The 16,559-nt window shown below is 33.6% G+C and overlaps 1 protein-coding gene across 6 annotated transcripts in view; it reads left to right on the forward strand.

Moving 5' to 3' along the window:
• trio (trio Rho guanine nucleotide exchange factor) overlaps positions 1-16,559 on the forward strand; it is a 668,772-nt gene that overhangs the window by 186,972 nt on the left and 465,241 nt on the right. The gene's annotated exons all lie outside the window — the stretch shown is intronic.

A 16,559-nucleotide genomic window follows, 5' to 3' on the forward strand; every position in this document is an offset into this window, starting at 1 on the left:
ATGTGTACTATTATCAGTAGATAAGTTATTTACAAAAGCGTGCCTTTGACTTGTAACAGTTTCATCCTGCCAAAATTTATTTGGTGTATGACCCTCGTTGATCCATGTTTCATCAAGATAAAATATTTTTCTTTTTTGGTTTCTCATTTCCTTTATGGTTCTTAGAAAATGTCTTCTCCATATGACAATATCGCTTCTTTCTAATAAAATAGACTTTCTGGGATTGTTTTTCCAGCGGAAGCCTATTTCTTTTAAAAGTTTCCATAACGTACTTCGACTCATTTCTGGGTAATCCTTATCATCTCGAACTGAGACAAGAACTTTATCCAATGTTGGAAATTCTTGTCTAAAGAAGAATTCATGCACTTTCCGTCGAAGTCCTTCTTTAAAATGATATTCTATTTGAAATTTTGGTTTCCCTGGAGCATTACGTGGCATTTGAAAACTACCACATTTCTCTTCTTTAATAACTCTGTAAATCGTAGATTTCCCAACACCAAGTGTACTGCTAACTAACTCAACGGTCTCATCAACACTTTCACATAAACGTTTGTCTGTAAATGATTTAAAACAATTAAATATTAATGTTTTTTCATTAACTGTTAAAGGACCAATTTTTCGGCGTTTACACGGTACTTCCAAATTTTCCATAACACTAGTATACACAATAAACTGCACCTTGCAACTGAAGTACCTACTTTTAGTGAACTGTTAAGAATTTTGAATACGCCACTTGGACCTTCCTACAAAATGGAAAAACCCACTATCACATTTTCTGTGGAATAAGTTTAGAAGGTAATTATCTAGTCAATTACTGTCGTAGATTCCTGGAATTAAAGAATTAAATGTTTGATTGTTGAAACCCTTACTTCGTGGAATGCACTCATTTCAGATAAAATAAAACGTTTTATTTTATCAAAAGAATTAAACTTTATTTTGCAAATAGGTAGGTACTTATTAAACTTTTACTGGTTATATATAACCAATAAAATAAACATCTTACATTTCTTGCAAATTCATTAGTACCTGTTAACCTCCATCACTCCGACACTGGCAACCTTATTTAGGGATTAGTAATCCTCACAACTATTGTATTCCATTCTGCTCCAACCTTTATACCTGGTGGTCATAGTCAATTTAAAATTGTTTTCCTATATACTTCTGTAAACTTGTTGACAAATATCTGTTTTTCATTGAGTCACCCGTATCAACAGTTTATGGATTTGCATACATAATTTATTGTTTTATTACTCTCTCATACATAAAAATACACTATAGGAAATTTACTAAATTCAAAAAATTTGTAGGTTCACCTCAGCATGGGACTCAAATCACGAAAGTGTCATTCACATAGGATGACAGAAACGATTGCAGCCCACGGTCTATAAACCCGGAAATTAATGTGTCATTCTAAGAACATACAATTTTTGTGTAGGGGCCAATAATGTAGATTACCCAAAACTTTAATTTTGTATAAACATTTTCACATGTAGGTACTCGTGTTGTTTGTTTAAGTTTAACCTAAGTTGGTTTTTATCGAGGCTGTTATTATACACAATGTTGTTGGTTTTTATCGAGGCTATTATTATACACAATGTTTAGAAACATAACTTTTAATTGCCGGTCCAGAAAAAACAAAAAAGAAGCTTTAAAAACTCCCATAGCGTTTACGTAATATCCCGCCTCAAAATGTCGTGACTCGCCTAACAAAACAAAACCCAAAGCTCATTTCGTTTCCAAAAGGCTTCATTAATATGTATTTAACCGTTTGCTCGAGTGCGTAACGTTTTATTTTTTTTTTGTGTCGTCAAAGTTTGCAGAATCGATTTTACACTTCAAATTAACAACAATCTCGTCCGGCTTAGACTGTTCCGTTTTCTTTACTTCTTCCTAGAATAGAACACCTGTAGGAGTCTGGATGAGTTGTGAGTTGTCGTTTCAATCATGATGAGACCTAGAAACAGGTCCGGTGTGATTTTTTTAGTTTATCAATTCTGCTATTTATTAATGTAAGTATATTTATTATTTGTGTTATCATTATTTGCAACTGTATTTACTTCTGTTCCGAAATTCACAATCTGGTTTAGTCATAATCTGAAATATAAAAGCGAATAGGCAGAGTTCGATGTGACCTTACCGAAGTTCTTTGATCTATTGATACGCACAACGAAAATGTATTAATAAGTATTTCGAAAAATTCAATATATCCTCAGTAATTGACTTGTTGTCATCTTATCCTAACACACTGTTTATCCTGGGAAGTACTGGGATTCATCTATTGGCAATGACTATTAGTCCATTAAAATTTGCAACAATAAAACTCTTACCAATGACACATTTATTTCAAAAAGGAAAATCGAGACGTGTAATTAGCTGGATTTTTCAACTTATATTGATAATAAAATACAAGGCTGTGAAATAAGTAGTAACATTGACAGGATCAGAAAGTTTTATTGGAAAACCGAAACATTCACAACCATCATCCAGTACCTTGGTGAAATAAAGCATGTAGAAACTATTACGACAAAGTAAAAGATCTCTTAAACAAATTTGAATGACAGGCAGTCAAAAAAAAACCTAATTTAAACATTTAAAAGCCAGAGCCCATTTGGTCATAAAAAGTCTAAACAAATTTCCAGTGAAAAGTAGGTCTCCAAAATAAACAATTCAACTACAATGACTGAAATTTGGAAAAGAGACAAAAAAATTTCCGGTGTTAAATATTCTTTTTCAATCGACATTGTCAAAGTAAATAATACTGTCGCCTCTTCTTCACAATTGCTAGATATTTCGATTCAGTGAGGTGGCTTTTGGTCTATTCCACTTCGACTAAGATCTATTGTGGTCCTCTAGTCCTACAATACATTTTTTAGCCTGACCCCTTTTAAAAGGTGTAATATTTTTAAGACTGAATTTTCTATGTAGCTCTTTACCGATGGCTTTTCTTCGCCTAATGCAAAGAACCGCTCATTTGCCAGGTTGTCACACTGACATAAAATAGGTAACATAATCTGCATCATCTGCCAATTCCGTCAGATTCAACTGTCTATTCAGCTTACAGTGCTCTGTTAGCAGACCTATTATGGCTGTAACTGTTTTCCTCTATTTGCTTATATTAGATCTGCCGTAAATTTTGGCGAATGCTCTATAATGCACTATTTCGCCTGTCCTTGTCTTGAATTCTTCCACCATTCCAGTTATTTGTGAGCTATTCACTTTCTTGTAGACGTTCTTCTTGTTGCCTTTGCAATGCCGCAGAAGGATTACGGTTCATGAATGGCATTGATGAGCCTTGTTTGGTCATTTCATCTGCTTTTCCATTGCCCTTAAGACCCTCGTTCCATGATACCGAGGGTAACGTAACCTTGCTAAGATCTACTAGTTTATTTAAGGACACACACAATCTCATATTAGCTTCGAATTGACTTGTACAGAATTGAGTGCCTTAAATGCTGCCTGGCTATCTGTGAAGATGGCAATTAAACGGTACGTTCTTTGCTGCCTTTCTATTTCTTCCACTCAGCGATGTATTGTGACATCCTTAGATATACCTACCGGGAAATGTATCTCTTGTTTTGTCCCTAGTATACCGTTTGCTACACCCTCCGATGTTTTTGACCCTCAGTGTACCAGATAACTTCCGCTTGTATGGGTACACCTTCCTTCCAGTTTTCCCTTCCTGGTATATCAATTTTGAATTTATTGTCAAATCTATATGTCGTAGCTGTTATATCGATGGGTTGCTCCATTACAATGTCTGTTTTTAGATCCTAGATTAGCTTTCTATTGTCAGCAGTATGTGCCTGGCTTATGTATTGCTATGTATTAATTGTGCATTACAGATCCGATTTTACCCTGTATAAATATAAGAAGTGGGGGTAGATTCAGCAGGACATCTAACCGCTGTAGGAGTTCTTTTTATGGCCCCCGTAGTAGACAGTACACAGGCATCCTACCCTTTGTGTATTACTAAGCAGCCGTATTGCTCCCACTTGCTGTGTCTTTGTCCATCACGCCACATACCCATAGGTTATCATCGGTGTAATAACCCTTGTGTATAACCATAGGGTAATTTTGGTTGAGTTCCCAATGTGTTTAAAATATACATTGTTTCTTTGACAAATGAAATCTCTGTTCCTCCCAGCACTGGTAGTTTTAGGCCTTATAAAGCTGAATTTTTTGTGAAGTTTTTATATTATTTTTAATATTTTTCGTCAATCGACATTGTCAAAGTAAATAATACTGTCGTCTCTTCTTCACAAGAAATTGCTACAATTCCTGTTTTTAAATTTGAACAACATTTTTCGAGCTAAAATGACAATATTAATTTTATAAAAAAACAAATTAGATAAACAACGCACCAACCTGTCGTTAGAAGACCCACATGAAAACCCTATGTCGTTACCTCTTACTATTGTAGAACTGAATAGGTCCTTACCAGATATGATAAATTCAAGCCCAAAGCCGAACAATATCCCTATCGGGTTCCTAAAATATCTCCCAATGTTGGTAAAACACCATCTACTAAAAATGTTCAATAAAATCTAGTAATGTCGGCAATTTTCGCCTATGTGGGCAAAAGCTACAAAAAGTCTGATTTTCTTAAAAACCAAAAAAACTCGCTTGATCCAGAATCATAGAGACCGAACACTTTCACCTGTGCTACGGATAAAATAATGGAAAAAAATATATAACTCCTGGCTAATGTGGACACTAGAAAAATGTAATCTTAAAAAATATAATCTGTTGCCAGAACAAAACGGCTTCAAACGGAATCGATCAGCTATCGACAATATTTTAGATATTAAAGCAATGTTCTCTAGGCATTAGTAGTTAACCAGATGTGCATAGTAATTTTTTTTCGACCTAAAAAGAGCCTTTATCATGTGTTGAAGAAACAATGTTATTGAAAATATTTTTATTTTAAACATTTTATAATTGAATCGTTTATTTCAGAAAACACCTAAGTGCGCTTTTTTCACCTTTTGAGAACTCAAAAAATCTGTTTTGCAACTTAAGTATAGGTCTAATCTCCTTCAAATATTTTTTACCAAGTCAAAAACATGCTATTGGGATAATCTATTTTTTTTTATTTTGTTTGTCCTTCAAGTTTTGTGTTTTTGAAAAAATTGCACTTAGTGTATCTAAAGTGATTTTTTAAAATTAAGTCAAACCATTCATTTTTATCTGTTTTGGTATCAAAGGTAAGTAACAGACACACTTAAGTATAGAAAGAATGTTTTTACTATGCTTAAATTGAAAAATACAAGTAGACTACACGCTACAGTATGTCTATATACAAAGATCTGGCCTTGCTCACTTATTCAGCTTTGGGACCTAAAACCAAAAATCTCACTGTGCAAAACCCGATAAATTTTTAAATTTGCTATAGTCTACAAAAATGTTTATCTAAAAACATCAACGTTTAAAATAACTTTATTAAAATAAAAACCTAAACATGCCTTCCCCAAAGGATAAGCTTTCTCTGTTGGTAGTTCCGGAGGGCTGGCAGTTATTAGCAAGGTGAAGGAAGATGTTATTCCTCCAATGAATTCGCTTGTGACCACTTTTCCCGGAGTATCCTTGTTGTGGAGAAACTGCTTGTACTTGGACACTTTGAACGGCTCCTTACTTTCTTTGGATACTTTTCTGCCTGATGTTTCATCCGAATTTGGCATTTTCTTATGTGATTTGGGCCACCACTTTTTGAAACAACATCATCTGATGTTAGGTGATATACAGTAAATTGGTCAGACTTACTAGCTTTTAGCATGAGCTCTGCATATTCATCAGGAGTATAAATTCTGTCCATCTTTCTCAAGAGACGCTTTATGCTTCCAAAATCTGTCACACAGGGAAAAGGAGTGGCCACGTACAGGGTAGTTGTGAGTTATTGTTTGAAACCGACCTGAGTCACAGAAGTTTAGTAAAAAACGCACAACTGTATGATTCTTATTTTGATCTGATGGCCCATCACAAAGCAGTATGAGATGCTTCACATTAACTGGAATGTCGTTGAAGTAGTTCAGTAGCATTGAACATACTTCCTCTGGGCCTTTATTTGCTTCGCCCTCATGATAGACACTTAGCTTGGAAGAATTAGTTTTCAAATCGTGTAACGAAAATACATGTACCTAGAGCTGCCTCATATAAAAAACCTTCTGTACAGATATGTGTGGCAACAGTAAGTTTTGCATATAGTCTAAAGCTAGTGCGACCGTGTTGTCATCTTTGTTTTTCCTTGCCTCATCCATAGCTTTGTAAAACTTTTTTGTTCGCCGTGAGTGTAGCATTTTCTCAGCAGCCATATTTCTTTTAGCGTTGTCACTCAAACACTTGTCTTTCAGTTTGGCCTACAGTCTCCCGCAAGTTGAACACACATCAACTTGTGGTCGTCCAAAACAGTAAGCAAGGTTCTCTTTAAAGTATTTGTTGTAGAAACTATACTTTACTTTATTTTTTAGATCCGGGTTTTCTAAAATAAACATTGCATGCATTTTTGCGACATCAAACCTAGCGTCAAGATATTTTTTAGGTTTTCCTTCATAATGTGTTTCATTAACATCAAATTTCTCAATGTGCTGTTGTATTCTTACACAAACGTTACCTGGAAGATCGTTTCCACTTCTAGATTTTCCCCTCATATCTACAGGGCTGTAAAGATGAGAACATTTATTTATTCCTTTGATTCTATTATCAGAAATACCAAACCTTTTTAAGAAAACACCTCTACAAGCTTGAGTAAGAACACTCAAGAAGTTTTCTTGAGCTTGATCATTATTTACGTTAGGACTGCGGTTGTTGCGTCTACGTTTTACAGACATAACCTCCACTAAAGCTTGGAGGTACGTATCTTGGGTATTTTTATTTTCCAAAGAGTAAAATTTTTCCCATAGTTCTCGTTTTATTTCATCCGTAAGTTTCAAATAACATTTCATATTGCACTTACAGTTTATATCATTAAACGGAGCTTTGCTGGGTACCTCTTTTCCTTTATATGAGATGTACTGTAGTCCTTTGAGTCTAGCATTACGAATAATGTTCCGTTTGTATTTTTCTTCGTTCATAACTCCACGCCTACGCTTGGAATTAGGTTCGTCATATGTACTATCACTATCCGACATGGCTTAAGAACTATATAATGTAATAACAAACAACAAAATAATACCTAATTTTCACCGAAAACTGACGAAAACTAACCGCTTAGTGTTAGGTAACCTTCAAACAAAATAGTAAGTCGCAAAACAGGTGATGTCAACAAGGCCGCCAACCGTCGCGAGTAAAATTTATCGCAGGAAGAACCTAAGCGACGGCGCTTGTTCTTTCGCTGGTTCTTTCTAAAATAAACGAACTATTTTCAAGGCTGCTAAATAGCATTGCTGATATGGAACATAGGTTCTTTCTGCACTAAACGATGTATTACCTTTAAATTGTACAGTACCACCAAAAACACATTTTTTGTTATTTTGTCTCTTAGGTAGTTTCTGAAATAAACGATTCAATTCAGTTGTGGGTTATTATTAAAATTATTTAAAATAGCTTAGCTTAGTAAGTTTTAAAGTTTTCTGTTGTCGTAACTTTATTAATAAATTTGAATGATATTTTTATCATAGCTCTCTGAAGCCAGTCTAAATCCAATGGCGTAGGAGTTGTATCAATTAAAAAGTTGCTAATAAAAATTCTACATTTTTGACTAGGAAAAAGTATCATAGTGTGCTCTGGAAATTTGAATGAACATTTTAAAGTATTATCGGGACATTAGAAATCTCGAAGTAGACCTTTTAGTACATGATATTTAAAAAAATAGTAAATTTGAAAGAAGGTGTTTCCAATCTAAAGGGAATAAAAATTAAAATAAATAAAAGCAATGAGATTTAGCAAGTGGGTTAATTATCGATATGTCGAATAAATTTTACTCAAGAAACTCTCACTGTGCACTATGTGGATTGATTATAGTTTGAATATTTTGCCTGGATCCGCTTCTGAATCCAGAATATAAACAAAATATCGCGAAAAGAGGTGCCTGACGGTAATGAGATGCTTTTCGTTCTGAGAGCTTCATCGATCCAGGTGGTATATAGTCGCTGTCAACAAAATTTCAAAATCCGGACGATAGCAACAGTTTTGTTTTCGTTATTAATGGAAAAACGAATCGTTTCCCTTAGGAAATTCCTTTTTTTAGTTTTTTTTTTGTTTGACGAAAACGGATGAAGTATCTGCTGCTGGCACATCTACTTTTTTACTTCTGTTATCTCGGTTAAATTGAAATTCTAGAATATCAATCTTCGTCATCGGATTTGTTTAGAACCTTTTATAGGATATAAGGTTATTGGCATTTTTTAACGTAGAACAATGCGCGTTTTGTATTGAGGTATTTTCCACTTCCTTTTATTTTTGTACCATAATTTAAACAAAATTAAACGGAAATTATATTCTTCACGACTGCATAGTTTTAACTGGCACATGAGATATGCATTTAGATCAATATAATATGAAAAAATAAAATATAAAAATGTTTCATTTATTAATTTTAAAATATTACCATTGATTAAATGTTAAGAGGTATACATGAAAAATGTGTTGAATATAATATACCTATTTACAACTTGTATATTGATTTCAAACAGGCGTTTGATGGAGTTGATCGACAAAAGATGTTAAAGCAACTATCTATGTTAGGGATACCCCATTAGTTGGTTAAACTTATACGAATGACTCTGGAGGGTTCCAAAGCTATGGTGAGAATAGATGGAGATATGACGCAGGCCTTTGATATTGAAAATGGAGTTAGACAAGGTGATGCCTTATCAACAACACTTTTTAATCTAACTTTAGAAGCTGTTGTTAGAAAACTGGATATAATACAAGGTCAATGCAAATAAAAAAAAATTATTTCAAATCTTTAGTAAACGGTATAAATAAAATACCCAAACGGGCTATATTACAAATACAGAACGTTTTCGGAATGTAAATTCCATCATCAGTGTGTCATTTTTTTGTGATACATGGAATACAGCCAGCTACAGGAACTTAGTTTCCTAGTGGATATCAATGTAAATATGCGCATATGCGGCTGATGTTGTCATAATAAGCCGCAACAAAAGGGTATTAAGCGAAAAAATTATAGAACTGAAACGAGAAGCTGCTACGTTTGGTCTATATATAAATGAAAGCAAAACAAAATATATGGAGTGCACAAAATCGAATCAACATGAGAATCTAAAGGTAGACAACCATGCCTACAAATATGCCTCCACTTTTCCCTACCTAGGCTCAATAATAAATGACAACAACAACATCAGTCAAGAAATACAAGCACGGATTCTTAGCGGTAATAAGTGCTTTTATGCATACAAACGTAGAAGGACGTAGAGGCAGAGGACGCTCACCTATCCGATGGTCAGATCAAGTACAGAAAGCCACTGGAGAGACGTTTTCCGAGTCCATGAGAGCAGCCCAAAATCGCAAGAGATGGAGAGAATTGACAGCCCGCATTGTAGGAAATCACGATCCTCAGCAATGAGGAAACGACAAGAGAGAGATGCATACAAAGACGGTCACATATGGATGTGAAACGTGGACCCTCTCAACCACTGATGAAAATCAACTAATGCAGAGCGCAGATATTGTTAGATTTGTAAAGTCACAAAGACTAAACTGGCTTGGTCACCTAGAAAGAATGCCAGATAATTGAGCTGTAAAAGTAGTCCAGAGATGGAAGCCCAAAGGAAACAGAACAACAGGATAGACGACGTAGAGAGGGATCTTAAAACCATGAACATCAGGCAGTGGCGAAGAAAAGTATCCGACAGGGCAGAATGGAAGAACATTGTTAAGCAGGCAAAGACTCACAAAGGGTTGTAGCGCCTCCAAGAAGAAGAAGAAGAAGACCATTGATTAAAAACTACACATTGTATGGTATTTTTTAATGAATTATATTACTTAACGACTGTTGTAATTGCATTTAAATGACTGTTGTATTTAAATCGGATCTACGCATATGCCTCAAAAGGAAAATATTTTACCAATGTGTGTTACCTGTACTCACTTGAGCGGAACACACTAACAAAAAAGGTAGTTAATAAGATTCGCGTGACTCAGATGACTATAGAGCGCCAGATGTTGGGTGTCTCTCTGAGAGACCGAGTCCCAAACGAAAAAATACGTCGTAGAACAAAAACAACAGACGCTATCGAAAAAATCGCGTCGTTAAAATGGAATTGGGCAGGACACGTCGCCAGATTATCAGACAACCGATGGACAAAACGTATTTTAGAGTGGAGACCAACACAAGAAGCAATACGGAGCAGATGACGCCCACCAACTAGATGGACTGACGACCTGAAGCGTGTTAGCAATAACTGGATGCAAGCCCCACTAGACAGAGACAGATGGAAAGAGCTGAGGGAGACCTATGTTCAGCAGTAGACGCATACAAATTGATGATGATGATGATACTACAGTAAAACCTCTAAATATCGGCCACGAATATTGTTGAAAAAGTGGCCGAAATAGGGGGTGAATGTGTTAGGGGGAAAGTCATGGATAAATAGAAAAAATTTATAGCATTCTTTTCTCGTTATTAAGATAATCTTAATACTGCATATTAAAATACAACATAACATGTTATGTTGTATAAAAATATATAAAAAAAATACAATACAAAAATATTCATATATCGTATTATCCTATAAACCTTGCTCTGTGTAAATTATTATTTATCTAGGTAAAAGAAAAATAGGTAAAAGAAATAAATTAGACTTACTCACAATCAATTTAATTTTACTACCCAAAACGACCGGTTTCGCTTTCTAAAATTTGCAAAGCATCTTCAGGTCAAGCGGTACAAAGTAAATTAAATGCTGAAATTATAAAAAGCTCATATTAGGGTGCTGTCTTATAAAGATATAGATCAAAAAAGTTATAGTTATTATGCCAATATTCCATGTCTGTGTTTATTAATATGTATAAAATTGATTTAGCAGATAAAATAACAACCCACAAATTGGTAAGAGATAATCTATTGAATTGTTATAAATTAGAAATAAACAAAATACTACTTACATGCCGGTACAAGAATTTTTATATAATGATTGGTGATACCTAGTTCAAACTATCCCGTATTGCTGATAATGGGTGATCTTCGGTCAATGTTGTAACTGTCTGACAATTAACAAGGAAGTTTCTTGAGGGGAGAGATGTTAACAGATGATATAGTAGAGTAAGGTATATGTTATTGTTTGTTGAATGAAAGAGTAATGTTTTATATTATTTAAATTATTAAAGTTATTTATATTTATTAAAGAGATATATTTTTTAAATGTGTGTTAAATTATTGAAATTTATATATTATTATTATTTATCTATTAAAAATAAATAAATATTAACTATTATTTAAAATTGTCAATTTATATTTGTTTTAAATTTTTAATTTTTGTTTGTAGATATCTATTTACATTTTGATAGAATTTGGCGTACTTGTATGGCTAGCTCACTTTTATCATTATAAAATAAAAACTTTTTACGTTTTCCAATATTTCCCATAATTCGTTTACACTTTTAATATTTGACGCACAAATGTCAAATTCTTCAACGTCACTTTCCAATTTGAATCACTGTTTTTATTTTCAATTATTTCATAACCGTTAACATTAGGATTTTCGGCCAAAACATCGCAATCAATAAATAAATAGTTCTATGCTTACCACTTGTATATTAGAAGTAAACTGAGTTAGTGGAATTTTGTCCTCCTCATCAAGGTCCTCCTTTTCGTAGAGATTTTCCAAAAATCCTGGATTTTTCCAAACACTTTGTAGTTGCCAGAACAATTTTCCTAGCTTCGGATGTCCATACCAAAGGGGCGGTAAAATTAATGCTTTTTTCTTTATATTCAAAAGAACTGTCTTTGATACTAAACTATAAGAGTCTCTTCACCTCAAATATCATTTTGAAGTTATGGATAATACCTTTGGCAAAGGAAAGTTGTTTAGAGACAAAAAGACAATTTTTATATTTTCTAGTTTCAGTTTGGATGGGATGAGGCATTATCCAAAAATAATGAAGACTTTTCTATTTTGCTTCTTCAGTTTTTCATCAGATTTCTTCAGCCATGATGTCATAATCTCAGTTTTCATCCAAGCTTTTTTATTAAATATCTTTTATGATCCAAAGGCAATTTGTTGATAATTATGAGATCCTTTAAAGCGTCCAAGCATTTCTCGATGCTTTAGGGGTTTTGCTTGTCACCCTCAAAATTTATACAAAATAAAATTGTCAGTTTTTGTTTTGGAGTTTTTATTTACCACCACGGTTCACTTTTGTCACTGCGAACGTCTTATTGGGCATTGCACAATAAAAAATCCAGTTTTGGCTGCACGGTAGATATCTGTTAGTGAGTAGTTTTTTAATATTACTTGTAGCCTTTATGTCCAAGCCTTCAACTGTCCAGATTAGCATCAGCTAACTCACTACAAATTGCTTTAAAGCATATTATGTTGTATCTTTGGCAAAACTTTTCCATCCATCCATTTCAATCCATCCAACTCAAAATTTTTAAGTTCCAGTCTGCTTCCAAGACTTTTTCTTTAATTAGAGATCCAGATACAGGAATATTTTTATTCCTAACTTTACAGAACCATTATATGACAAAAAAGTCTCATTCATAATAATCACTTAATCCTTTTCGAAAAAGTGTCTTTGAAGAGAATATGATGCAAGTCATATGATTGTGTCATATTATGGATATGCCGCAAGACAGAATCTTAAGAATTACGGAAAGTAGATCCCACAAACGATCACGAAGATACTAATGATAATGATAAATAAATTTAACACAATAAGTGCAAATCACCATTTTAGATATTTCCCGTTAATTATTGATAAAATTATAACATTTTTTCCAAATTTTTAGTCTCCTTATACGAGTGTTGTTTTTTTTTTGTCTGAAAACCTTTGGTCTTTCTTTTGGTAGCTTTGACCAGTAAGTATGAATACTAATCTGGCTTTATTAGTAGCTTCTAAATTATTTTTATTTATGTATTTTTTAATCCTGAATTAATGGAATATTAGAATATATGAATGAGTTTAATAACTATAATAGTAATAATAAATTTATAAATACGATATGATGCAATAGCCTTATTTTAACGGATTGAATATTAATCGCTTGCTTAATTTTGCAAAAAACCGAAATGGTATACAATCGAATAGTAGAAAAAATTAAGTTATGCAAAATTAACAAGATTATTTTATTTAATTTAAAGATCGTCCAATTAACAGATTATAACGAATAAAGAAGAAGATCTGGAATATCCTTAGTAACTTTTTACCGCATTCAGTGAATATACTGATTAAAAACAAATTCATGCCTGCGTGCTAGAACTACAACTATGTATGATGATGTATACAGTGGCATCAAGAACGGACTTTTAGTTATGTTATTATGTATCACAATAAAAAAAGCATATTAATATTTATTTAGGTCAACAGCTTCAATATTAGATCATATAAATAAAAACTACATATTGCTAAAAATAAAATATCAGTTGAAAAAACTCTTGAAAAAGTTGAATGTAGAGTACGAATTCAGGGGTAACTCTCTAAACCTTTTAAAACAAATAACGGGCTGCGCCAGGGAGACCCTCTTTCCTGTATACTGTTGAATCTGGCCCTGGAAAAAGTAATACGTAACTATTTGTTCAATATATAATAAATCAGTGCAAATACTTGCCTATGCTGATGATATCAATATTGTTGGGAGAACGGAAAATGCTGTACGAGAGGCGTATGTAGCATTAAAAGAACCAGCTACAATAATGGGTTTAATAGTAAACACCAACAAAACGAAGTATGTGAAAATAAGCACGCAACCACAAATCCTACGACCACTTGTTATAGAAAACTACGTCATCGAAGCAGTGAACGAATTTGTATACCTGATAGCTCTCCTTAGTACTGAAAATAATACTACCGCAGAGATAAACCGCACAATTTGCACGGCCAACAGATGCTATTTTGGGCTCAATCTCGTCTTTAAATCCACAATTATATCGAGAAATACAAAAATAAAAATAAGTGATGGATTCGAACGTTACTTGATGGAAATTCATTTTATATATCATTAAAACACTGAAAACTTTGTTTTCAAAACTTCCACAAAATTTATTATAAAATCTTAACACTAAAGCTGTTTCGGCAGAGTGGTTGGTCATTCAGAATTATGTCTGTATTTTTTAATTTGTTAATTTCCATAGATTCTAATAAAGATGGCTTTATTTTGGATGTGAAAAATTTGAAATTCGTCGTTAAACGAATGATTATAATCTAGAAGGTGAAGTGCGTATGTAGAATCTGTTTTTCTATTATTGAAAGCCCTTTTATGTCCTGCTCTACGTTTGTTAAAAGTTTTACCAGTTTGACCGATGTAAGTTTTTGGACAGTCACATTTAAGTTTCTATACACCACTGTGTAAGTGCTTTTTATTTTGACTCTTTAAGCTGGTGTTATTCCTTTCTTTTTTATGTGTTTGGCTATTTTTGTTGATATTTTGCCTGTATATGTTATCAAGCAGAAGGTACTGGGTTTTTTCTCTGGTGATAGAAATACACAAATAAATTCAGGACTTTCTTGTGAAGTTTTTTATTTAAAATTTTATTAATTGTTTGTTCCTTGTACTCATTGTTTACAACTATTTGCTTAATGATATTTAATTCTGTCTCAAAGTTGTATTTTGACATCGGAATTTCTGTTAATCTATGTAACATGCTATGATAGGCTGCCAGTTTATGTTGTGTAGGATGGGATGATGAATTGTGTATAGTCATGTCAGTATGGGTAGGTTTATGAAATATAGAGAACTCATGTTGTTTTTAAGTCTGATAATGTTTAAATCTAAAAAATTTATGGATTGATTTTGTTCTGTTTCTATTGTAAATTCAATATGACTATGAAGTGAATTAATATACGATAAAAATTGGTTAAGTTGCCTGTTAGTTCCTGTAAAACATACCAGTAAATCGTCTTAACATACCAGTAAGGGTATCTCTAGTCCAATCGCTGACGATTGAATGGACTAAGTATGTAAGTTCTACTTTATGAACCCTGACTTAGTTTTGGACTCTTAACGATGATTTATTTCTGTACATAATTGTTTTGAAGTCCTTTATTTTGTAACATTTCTCATTGCAAATAGTTTTCTCCATTATAATTATGACAGCATATTGTATTTGCATTGAATTTCACGAATGCTTGCCGTTTCTCACATCAAAAAATCATTTTTGCGCCGTTACAAACCAATCCACCGCTTTAATCCGGCTAATGAAGCGAAGACAATTGCCTATGACTGTCGGAATGCGTGCTATTCATTTCGAAGATTAAAGCTCGTCGCTTTATTAAAATGCTTAGTAAAAGAGAATCGATGAGAAAGCCCAGGAAATGAGCCTGGGAAATAACACATTTAATAGATTTAGGTGATTTAGGGCGAGCGATGAAGTTAGGAAGTAAAAAGTGCCAGTTTAATCTTCATAAAACGTTAATTCAGTTTAAATATGAAAGTAGGACAGTTTATAATACACTTTTCCCTTTAATATGCACGAATTATATTGGGATTATCCTTCAGTAACGAAGACTAAAATAATAAAATATGTTCATCGTCCGAGATCTTGATGTTTCGAAGACTATTCGTGTAATGTATGTACATACGGTGTTACCAATTAAGTTCAAATGGGAATTTTTTTTTATTTTTAGTTTTATGAAAAAAAGTTATTCCTTATAAAAAGTTCTGCGTGTCCTTAAACATAAAATACAATCATAAAATATTTAATTTTTTCATTCATTTACGATTTTTGTCACTTAACACTTAATTATTGCTTACTTATTTACTTTCCGTGTCCGGAACGCCAACAGCTTTAAATTTTGTATTTCCAATGGTTGGTCACAAAGAGGGCCCTGTCATTCGCTAAAAATAGGTCTTCTTCTGTTCAGATCTCTCTCATCTCTGTACATGATAGTAGATGGTAACTATTCTGAACCGCACAAATGGTATCCCCATTTCTTCAGGTTACTAGCATAACGTGAAACGCCAGTTCTTATTCTATTTAGCGCGTTCCATGGCAAATTGTGTCCCACGGCCATTTCCTCTGAGGGGGCAAAATGTGTTGTAGCTGACGATTGCCATAGGTGTATTCGGCGCGTCTTTGGCTCTTCGGGAGGGGTCGTGATTTTTTCAGAAAGGTTTTCCGAGATCTTAGTGTACTTGGCTGAACTTGGTGGTCATACAAGGTGTGTCTTCGATCCGTCTCCTGCTTCTTTCGTTCTATCTCTGAAGTGATCTGTCTTCTGATAGCAGGTGGAGCGATTCCAACTATAGGATAGACCTCTTCGATATGTGTCGGTTTCAGGCAACCAGATATTATACGAACAGTTTCATTTAACGCAACATCGACGTTTTTAGCGTGAGCAGAGTCTTCCCACACTGGTGCTCCAAACTCGGCGGCAGAAAAACATAATGCTAAGGCAGAAGTACGGAGAGTGTGTGGTTGTGCTCCCCATTTTGTATTTGT

The sequence above is a fragment of the Diabrotica undecimpunctata genome, chromosome 4 (genome assembly GCF_040954645.1).
Source record: "Diabrotica undecimpunctata isolate CICGRU chromosome 4, icDiaUnde3, whole genome shotgun sequence".
In the NCBI taxonomy this organism is placed as follows: Eukaryota; Metazoa; Arthropoda; class Insecta; order Coleoptera; family Chrysomelidae; genus Diabrotica; species Diabrotica undecimpunctata.